At 31.3% G+C, this 10,848-nt stretch overlaps 1 long non-coding RNA gene across 3 annotated transcripts; it reads left to right on the top strand.

The window, feature by feature from the left end:
- The first annotated feature begins 5,279 nt into the window (after positions 1-5,279).
- On the top strand, positions 5,280-10,514 carry LOC105147340 (uncharacterized). 3 transcript variants are annotated; one of them, XR_015546086.1, is made up of 3 exons: positions 8,375-9,923; positions 10,001-10,276; positions 10,347-10,514. It is a non-coding gene; the product is annotated as an uncharacterized LOC105147340 (long non-coding RNA). The 3 variants fall into 3 exon arrangements; XR_015546087.1 differs by having other exon boundaries at positions 8,377-9,923; positions 10,001-10,191; XR_015546085.1 differs by having other exon boundaries at positions 5,280-9,923; positions 10,001-10,514.
- The last annotated feature ends 334 nt before the right edge of the window (positions 10,515-10,848 follow it).

Raw genomic sequence — 10,848 nt, 5'->3', positions numbered from 1 at the left:
CGTTGATAGAAAAACACATGATATAATGATTTAACTGTAAAGATTAGATTTGGCGATCGTGAAACCGCAAGGCGTGAAAGTCATAATATGGTAACTCAAATACTCGGAGTATTTCTAGCTAATATGAGAGCATCTAAACAATTCAATATCTCAAAGCATACCATCGAACGATATGTTAAAATGACAATTTTGTTATTGTTGAGATTTCTCACACACGTCCACACACACACACACTGACCTAACACACATTGAAAAATTATATAATTATCATATATAACATTTAAATTTTTTGTTCCTACTTTTATGTAATATAATAAAAGCGTGTTTAAAAAGTTTATCTTTATTTTTTTCTTGTTATGAGTTTCCTGTTATGAGATACCATCTCATATAAGGAAACCCTTGTATCTCATATTTAAAAACAGGTATATCATAATAGGCGGCTTTATCCTGTATAATTATATATTTTGCTAATAATTAAGTACAATTTACACAAAAAGATATAAAGTTTTAATTGAATTCTATATACAAACTAAATCATGTATTAATAAATCCAGCAAAATATAAGATTGAATACTTAAAATTAATTAACCTATTTTAATTTTAATATTATATAATCCTAACGTAATTATGTATTAATAAACTCAGCATAATAAAACAGAAAATTAAATTTGAATGTAGTTTGTTGACTTTACTTGACTTCTTTTAAATCTAACTCTTTTTAAATTTTTTTCAAAACATACAAGCCATTTTGTCAGTCATCAAATAATAAACTTTCGGACAATATATTTTTCGATCAAAACTTCAATATTTCACCAGAGTAATACACTTCTTTCAGCTGCACAAAAACGAATATGAAAAAACTTACGGAGAGTTCGGCAGCAGAAAGAGTCTCGATGTTTTCGTAAGTAACGCTCGAACAAATATTTGCGTCAATTGACCTGATCGTAAATTGCGGCGATCGGAGAGCGTGACTAGTCACAATCAGATCGTTTTTCTGATTAATCGGTTGCCATGTCACGAACGAATGATTTGAAGATTTACCCATTGACAATCTCACATAAGTAGCTATATAAAAGTCGACAAATGCACGAATCGTGATGATAATCAACACTTATGCAATTATATGCACAATTTCAATTAATATTGTCAAAGCTTTTTTCAATTTTTTATTCTATAAAGAATTAATTATAAATTATTTTTTAAAAAATCTACGTGATAAAAATCTGCAGATTTTAAACGACTTTTTTAATTCTATAAATTGGAAAAAATTTATATTTTTTACAACAGAAAAAAATTATATGAGCTTTTTTGAAGCATTTTTAATATTTCGCTTTATAAAAATAAAAATATTTATTTTTATATACACTATTATAATAAAAGAAAATCTTTTTTTCCTAGAATAGTTTCTAAATAGATAAAAATAAATTGCTTTAGAAATTATTATTTCTTAAATTAAAAAAAAAGTCAACCATTTATTGTAAAATTTTGAAAGAGCTTTTATTTTTTTTGTAAAGAAAAGATCTGAACCACTGTGAAATTAAACCATTGCGAAATGCAGTAATATCTGCAAGAGAATGGCGCCGAGAACATTGAACGAAAATCTCCGGAGAATCTATCTGGAACAAGGTTCATGCCTGCGAAAATTAGTCAAAGACAACGGCAAGGAAACCGAAGGAAACACGTCGCGACGTAACTCAGAATAAACCAAATGTCGCGTTGGCAAGTTCTCAAATCGTAATCCTTCCCAAAGATACACGAAGAAGCTGCATATGGATGAAAGAGTGTTAGTGAAAGAAGCATACCGATATTGAAAGCGCATGAGAGGAGAAGGAGAAGGAGAAATAGGAGAAGGGGACGTGCCATAAATATATGCGAACGTCTGGCGCCTACGAGCGTCGCTATGAAACACATTTGGTAATTTTAGTGGATTTCTGATGAAAATAATAGAAACAATTATAATTAATAATAATAGAAATAATTATCTATTGTATCAGTCACCTTATTTAATATTGAATAATAGAAACTGAAATCTAGATGATTGCAAATAAGGTGACTGATACAATAGATAATTAATAATAGAAATAATTATTTATTGTATCAGTCACCTTATTTGCAATCATCTAGATATAATACCACAAAAGAACAGAAAATAATATATAAATACCTATAAATCCGTCGAAGAAACAATTTAAGGGTCCTTTGATAGTTCAGCATGATGAGAAATATCCTTAAATGATGTCCTAGATTAATAAATCGCCCACTGAATATCAGCAATTTTCTTCAAAAGAAATAATAAAAAGAATGGACTAGAGTTTAGCAGCGAGAGATCCGACGTTCGAGACGTCTGACTCAACACTGGTGCTACTACTGGTCCGCGTCCGTGAGTAGTACATGCAGTTAAGCGCTCCCAAACATATCTCATGGATGACAAGCTGGGATTTTCTATTTAATCGACGAGAAATAGATATTCTTCCTTCTAAGAAATCTCATGTTTACAGTTAATTTTATGATATAAAAGAAAGAGAAGAATTCTCATGAATTAGGAACCGCATGTCATATCAATTGGCGTGTTATAATTGACGTATTATTGTTTCATCCAATAAGAAATATTTTCATAGAATAGAAAGATTAAAAGTATGCCAGTGATTCCACGAGTGGAAGTGGTATACTTCGTGACAATAGTAACAGCTAGTACACACGATTACGAAAAGTTAGTCAAAGCCTTCCTAGAAGAATTGCGAGCTTTCATTGATACTAAGGCTAGATTAGGGACGATACACCCGCGTTTCACTGAAACGGATCTCGAAATTGGGACATGCGGATTTTATTACGTACTATATATATATATATATGAACGGGTGTGTATGTATGGGCGTGCAATTCCGAGAATTCGCGACCCACTGTCGTCGAAGTCAATGGAAAGATGAAGTCACCGTTCTATGAATTGCCCCACGAGCTGAATAAACCTTATAACTTGCAATTCAAGCGTGTCATATCCTCTCCTCTCGGTTTAGGGCCACGTGTTTCTGACATTTCGGAAGTAATCTGATTAAGCTAGTTTCCGGAACGTTTTAAAAATGCATTGTTATGTTATCCTGCCTATAAATAACATTTTACAGGTGTTCCATGAAAAACTTTCTGCATGAAACTTCTGTCGATCATGAATAACACGCTATTATAAAATCATAACAAAATAAAACATCAAAAAAAAATTTGATGTTGATAACTTTAAATTTAATGTTGATTAAAAGTTAATCTCTTAAGGAACTTTTTTATTAAAATTGAAATTCTTTTTTAATTTATAAAAATTTTATATAAATTTAATAATTTAAATAAAAATTTATAATATTTTAATATTAACAATATCTTTATTAATATATCATCTTTAATTCTGTTTACTTTAAATAAAATGTAATTTGACATTTTACTTTCGTGTTTCACTTTCGTAGAATTTCTTACATATTCTGGATGATCTATTTAAAAGAATTATTGAACCTTCTGAGAATTTTACGGCTCACATAATCGTCGTTCGTGTTTTACATATACGATTATTAGTAATATCATCGGTATATGTGTTCTTTGTCATCTTCCATGTATTATTATGCATTATTTCACAAATCATCGAGCGAGCATTCGGTGATAAACAACAGAATTTTAAACATTAGTGAACATTAATATTTAAGATGTTTATAAAATAAATGATTTTGTATATAACAAAATATACAGAATTAATATATGAAGAATTTAAATAACATGAATAGTAACAGTAAAATATTTTCTATCAATTCTTGAGATATAATTAATAAAACGTTGTCCTATCTGTCACAACATCTTTTTAACATTATAACATCTTTTAAACATTAAATATCTTTACTGATGACTAAAATGGTTAATTTATTTACTAACTAAATTTCGGATCTAATATGATTTGATAAATTAAATTTTACAAGCGCTAAATATAAGTAACAAATTTTATTTTTCAAGATATTTATGTAATCTTATACTCTCGCGCGCGCACGGAAATTTAATTTCAGATTTAATTAGCAAGATATTCGATATTGGAGTTAGGGAGTTTGAAACTAAAAAAAAAAGTGATGGAGTCTGCATTTTCACTAAACAGAAATGAATCAGAAAATTCTTTCAAGGAGACATTTTTATCACTGTGAATCTCACTCATCCAGTATATAAATGATAAAGTATCTCTAAAGCTTTCGATTAATCATTGGCATTCAATAATTGTTTTAAGAAATAAATAAATAATCTATAAAAGTATTTTTAAAATTTTTTTAGACAAAATCTCTTTAAACATTTCTTTTAAAAATTAATTTATAAAAATTTTTTATCTTTTAACGCTTAACTATCAATAATGTATATCACTGTGTACACACACACACACACACACACACACACACACACACGCACGCACGCACGCACGCACGCACGCACGCACGCACGCACGCACGCACGCACGCACGCACGCACGCACGCACGCACGCACGCACGCACGCACGCACGCACGCACGCACGCACGCACGCACGCACGCACGCACGCACGCACGCACGCACGCACGCACGCACGCACGCACGCACGCACGCACGCACGCACGCACGCACGCACGCACGCACGCACGCACGCACGCACGCACGCACGCACGCACGCACGCACGCACGCACACACACACACACACACACACACATTTATTTTATTTTATTATATCCAAATAGATATTTTCCGTTGTATTATTTCAAATGTAATTAATTTCTATAATTTTAAACAATGTCAATGAGCGATGGATCCCAGCGGTTTCAAACTGAACTATCGCTTTCTCTGATGACACGTGCTCTGATAAAGACACCAAGCCCTGACGCCATCCATCACCGCAATTGGTTCGAAGCGCCAAGAGTAGAGTCCGTTCTGAATCAGAGATGCGAGTCGCATCAAAAACGTGGCCTCCCCCAGTTAATTAATTAATTAACGACGCTATTTCGTTACGATAAACGGAAACGATGTGCCAATACCGCTATGCCACGGACAGAATCCCGCTCGCTGCTTGGTGCGTGGCGGTCCTTGAACTATACTACAGAGTTGGAATTTAGTTGCACGTTTCGGCTTGATTTCGTTGGTTACGCCCACTGTTCCCCTCTTACAGCGTAAACTGCTTAGCAACGAATCGTCGGATGCTTGTAAACAACGCGCGTATGGCTTCATCTCAGGAGCGTTCCTACTATTAACTATACTATACGAATGGACCTGATGAATCTCCCTTAGCTTAAATAATGAATTAAAACTTTTCTTTTTAGAATAATTTTAAATTACCATAACTATAATTTTAACTTATGTAAATTCTTCCCCATTTATCGTTCGACGAGCAGCTCATTTCCTTACGTCGCTCCAGACTTAATAAATCAGGGGAAGCGTCCTTGTCAATAGTAAGGTCAGTCAGAGCGACTTTGCGTCTCCAGCATTTGCCAAGTGGTATGAGACGACGGTAGCGGCAGACGCAGTAAAAGCAAAGGAGAGAGAAGATATTACGAGAAGAGAGTCTCGAATTTTTCTCTCTTTCTCGGATGTCGGGTCAGAATGTACGCAGAAAGTGGGAGTATGCGTACACACGTACGTACACACACGCATACACATACGCATACTCGCACTAAAGTTACAAAGAACTGGGGCAGGCAGCAGTCAACCGGAAAGTTTAAGTTTTTCTGATTTACAAGAGTCAGCTCTAGGTTTAGGAATAATAAATAGGAAGAATTATTGATTAGAGTATTTTTTTTTATTATTAGAAATTCTTATCAAACACATAATTTATATCATTTTAACATTTTCAGTTAACAAATCTAAAATATGCAATATTAATGATAATATTTTCTCAATTATGCAAAGATAAACTTGGCTGCCTAATCTTGGCTGAGGTGATATTTTTCGCAATAAATTATTTACAATGTTATAAGTTGCTTAAGCATTAAATTATCTTCAATTTTTTAGGATGCTTATTTACAATATTATTAAATTTGCTTGGCAATTTAATTTGTGATATTACTACCCCAATTCAGTTTAAGATTATATTTAACGATTAAAAATGATTTCGGCGCGCAACTGTAGAACTGAGTATGTATAAAAATTAATACTGAAATATTATTTAAGCATTAAGATCAGATCGATAAAATCTTTTCGTTATTTATTGTGATATTCACATTGTGAATTTATCTAGATATTTATCTAGAAAATTTATTTAAATAACCACAAGAAACTATGTCAGAAAGCACAATATATTAAATTTTATAAATTATTATAAATGTCTTTTTGAATAATATTTATTTCAGTAATATTTATTATAAAATTACGTAATGATGGTTCATCAAAGCGCCTATTGTCAAACAGTCAAAGACAGGTACCAGCGGAACAAGTAGGTAACTTATATCTATTGATCGTTTCGTTCATGTGCTGCTCTTTCGTCCTCTTAGCCCCTCGTTACTCCATCGAGCGACTTGCATCCTTCCCTTTCATTCTATCCACCGCTATTTCCACCACCCCTGTCGCCAACACCGTCCACCATCGCGATTCCATCGACGTCATTGTCGCCGTCGGCAGTACCGGTTTTAGGGATGATCGGAACAAGCAGTCCAGTTTTAAGATTCCAAAGTGAAAGCAACATGTACTAGCTGCACTGATTTCAGAAACGCAACTATTTTAATTTTATTTTAACTTTCCAAACTGTGCAATTTGTTGCAACCCTCACACAATTTTTTATTATAAAAAATTCCTCTATCAAAAATAATATTTATTTCGTTAATAATAAACACGCGTACGCAAGATTATATAAAAAAAATATTTGCTAAAGATTGTTGAATCTTAATCGTATATCGTATTAAATCCATAAGAACAGAACGTTAGTAATGTTTATTATTAAAAGATATGTTTGAAAAATTTTAAAAAGTTTTATAATTATTGAATGTCAATTAGGTAGTTAATTAATTAAGTATTTTTCTAAAAAACTATTATAATTAAATCTATTATAATTAAATAGCTGTTTCGATTTTTTAAATATTTCTTCAAAAAGGAATATGAATTTTATTTTAGATAACAATAAGAAAAAGATTATGTAGGTGAGCAACGTTAAATGTAATTTAATGCCGCTATTTAAAATTGGCATTAGTCGTCATCCTAACTTAGAGAAGGAATCGGAATTTACCAATTAAAAATCCACCCCTTCTATGCTTCTCTAAAAGCGGCAGAGGATCTAAGTGATCACAATTTACGTAATCGAACCTATTTTTAGAAAGCATATAATATTTTAAGTGCCAATACTTTTTTATCAAGCTATAAATAAATTTATTTTAATCTTAGAACGTAAAACAAGTTTTTTTTATCAGTTAATAATGTCTCTAGAATATCTTTTGAAAATTGTCAAACAGTAGGATTCGACAATCTTTAATAAATTTTAATAAGCTTATCTTTAATTAAAAATTGTATACTTATTATTTTCGTATTGCATTTCAATCAATTAATTAAGCTCCATGCAATAACTGAAACTATCGATAATCATCAACATTATTGTTATTATTATTGATGACAAATTTATTGCAAAATTTTAAATAATATTTCTCCGGAAATTTAATAAAGATTTTTAAAAAATGGTTGAATATGTAGATTAACAACCGGGGAAATTGCTGAAACTAAACAGTTGTATTTTGTAACGAGTGAACAAGTTAGAATTAATCAAACATTTTGCTGTGTAAATAGTTTTTATCAACATATATACTATGAAGAAAATGTATTTAAAACTTATGAAAAAGATTATGAAAAAACTGAATATTTGACTGATATACAAGGTGTTTCGGAAATCGTAGTAAGGAAGTAATTTCTCACATAAAAGTAAATCGAAAATATAAAATAAAATGTTTTCGTATAAACATTTTCAATAATTTTTCAATTAATAGAATAAATATATTATTTAAATTGATTGCATTATTTTAAATTATTTCAAATCTAAACTGAAATAGACATTGCGGTGATGACATAGCGATAAATTGTCAAATTGTGAACTAAGCAGATTGTGGATAGTCAACACACGTGTACTTATCACTCTCATTTTCATAAGATTTACTTGGAATTCTTTGAATCTTATGCAAATTTATTTTTTCATTACGAAAACATATGTTATTATGAAGCACGTTATATAATTGAATTGTGGATCAATTTTTATAATATATGTAAAATGTTTAATTCATTTTACTTTGTTCAATTTTCAGCAACTGTCATCTTTTGTGTACAGATTACGTTAACTAACAACATAAAACTTATAACATCGCGCAAGGCATTCATATATTTTCGTTTTACTATTATTATATATGTTTCCCTCAATTGCAACGAAGATTATCGTAGAGTGGAAATTATTGCGACATGACAATGCGCGGAAATCGGGTCGGTCGGCGACAGTGCGCCAGAAATTGATCTGTCGCGCTCGTGAGCGTCGCGACGCGGCGCGTCGCGTTGTGTCGCGTCGCATTACATCGTGTCGCCTTCTAATTTCATCTTTCGCGAGCGCGATTGACTTCCTTCGCGGACAGGAATGATTTTGGATGCGTGCGTGTTGAGGGAAGCGATCGATCAAATCAGAAGATCGGGATGATGCGAAGGAATGGTTTCATGAGAGAAGAAACAGCCGTCCGACGATTCCCATGCCGATTGATGAAAGTTACATAAGGCATTTATATCATAAGAGGATCAATCAATATTTAATAAATTCTAATATTTAATAAATTTAGACGAAAGTGAAATTAAATTAAATTTTTCTGTTCTTAATGTAGTTATACTGAAAGAAAAGATTGGCTGCTGCAACAAATAAGATGGTAAATATATGGCATAGCATTTTTAACTGCAGCAGCTAATTTTTGGTTGTGTTAGCCTATACACAATGTCAATAGGGTAACTCCGGTATATATACCGCACCTAACAAAAACTTAATTTATTAAATATTATTTAGGGAAGACAGGAGCTAATAGACTCATTTTTTAGTTTCAAATTTTTACAGACAAAATTAAGAGACTTACCGAAGGAGTAGGAGGTAGGAGTTAGGATTTTGATGGTTAACGCAATCAAAAATTGGTTATTGCAACCAATTAAAAGTGCTATGCCATATTCAGCCAATCTTTTCTTTCAGTGTGGTCATTAACAAAGCTACCAAATATTGTAAGATTGTGTAAATTTCGTTCCTTATTAGAATTGTGATATTTTTCAATATAAGTAATGTATCGACAAAAAACGTGCGTTTTATCATAAAAATATATTAGTTTCTTTAAATCAAGTCAATTTTATATTTTCTAAATATTAGTTTTTTATTTATATTGTTACATTTCTATCAATGCAATAAAATATTTTGAAATTTTATAATGAAGATATAAAAAACAATAAATGATAATTTCTTGATCAATATTTTCATTTTTCTTGTATTCTTTTTTTTATTTTTTTTTCTGCTGCTTTAATACAAAAACATAATTTTGATACTAACATAGTTTTCTTAAATTTACAGAGAGAAAAAGAAATGATGAATCTTGGAGAAATATAAAGATCAACGGAGGATCAAATGTACAATCAAATAATATCTAATTATATTTACAGTAAACAGGTTTAAAAAAACGACAAAAATTAATGTCGCTATACATCTTCCACATAATGTTTCTTGTCAATGAACATATTCACAAAAAAAGACGACAATTTAATTAATTACGATCAATAACAGACCAATTATTACTACGAAATAAACGCTTAAAAAAGAAACTCTCTACAAATTATTATTGCAGGACATAATATAATGCTCTATGTGTACAGAGGAAGAAAGAATTCTCTTGGGGTAAATTCATTTTCTTGCAATATACTATTGAGTAAACAATATGAAACTTACAATTAGAGTTCGAAGGTAATAGTTTTCCCGATAATTCACGAAATCACGTCCTCGCTCACGTGGAAAATTATATCGCCTCGGAATCAATTCAGACTTGGAGCTCTATTGTGCCTTTCCGCTGGTTTTCTTCATCGGATGCAATTTCCCCGGGTTGCGTTTCCGTACGAAACAAAGTTGCGCTGTCGTTCAAAAATTCGTAACAGGCTTGAAAGGACACGATTCCCAGACGACATTCCCAACCTTTGAATAATATGATTTGTACACCCGGCGCACATCGCTGCACGTAAGCAATACTGAAGGATTAATGGCGTGTCGTCATAAAAAATCGCAATAATTCACACTCAGCAGAGAAATATTATGATTAAAGGGTTAGATAGATTATTTTAGATTATAATAAAGGAAAGAAGATTTGGAATTTAAAATTATTCGATTTTGCAGATAAAAAACATTTATTTAATGCTGCAAAGAAAATACTTTATATTATTAGATAAGAAAAGGAAACTTAATATACTAGATTAAGAATATACATAACAAAGTCTTTTGTTCTTGTATTTTGAGTGAATTGAATATTTTGACATTTTAAATAAAATTAAAATTATCAATAAATTTTTTAATTAAACTATGATAACATACACGTAAAATAAAACTGTCAACAATTGTTGTTCCCAAAAGTACATTTTTAGTAGATATATATATATATATAATATGTTCCGTTTTATGATGTGCATAATACATCATTTATCCTTGATCCCCAAATATTAAACAAGAATAAATGATGCATCATGCACATCATACATGAAACGCACTCCTTCTTTAATATTTGATAGACAACAAAGATGAACAGATGTTTACAGCGTGTGAGCATAAAGCTGGAAACAGAATGAAAAGCATAGGCAATAGAAACAGGGAATATTCCTATTGCCTGTGCTTTTGCAATGGC

The sequence above is a fragment of the Acromyrmex echinatior genome, chromosome 9 (assembly GCF_024713525.1).
Source record: "Acromyrmex echinatior isolate Ae372 chromosome 9, ASM2471352v2, whole genome shotgun sequence".
Lineage (NCBI taxonomy): Eukaryota > Metazoa > Arthropoda > Insecta > Hymenoptera > Formicidae > Acromyrmex > Acromyrmex echinatior.
This window is presented reverse-complemented; position numbering and strand designations above follow the sequence as displayed.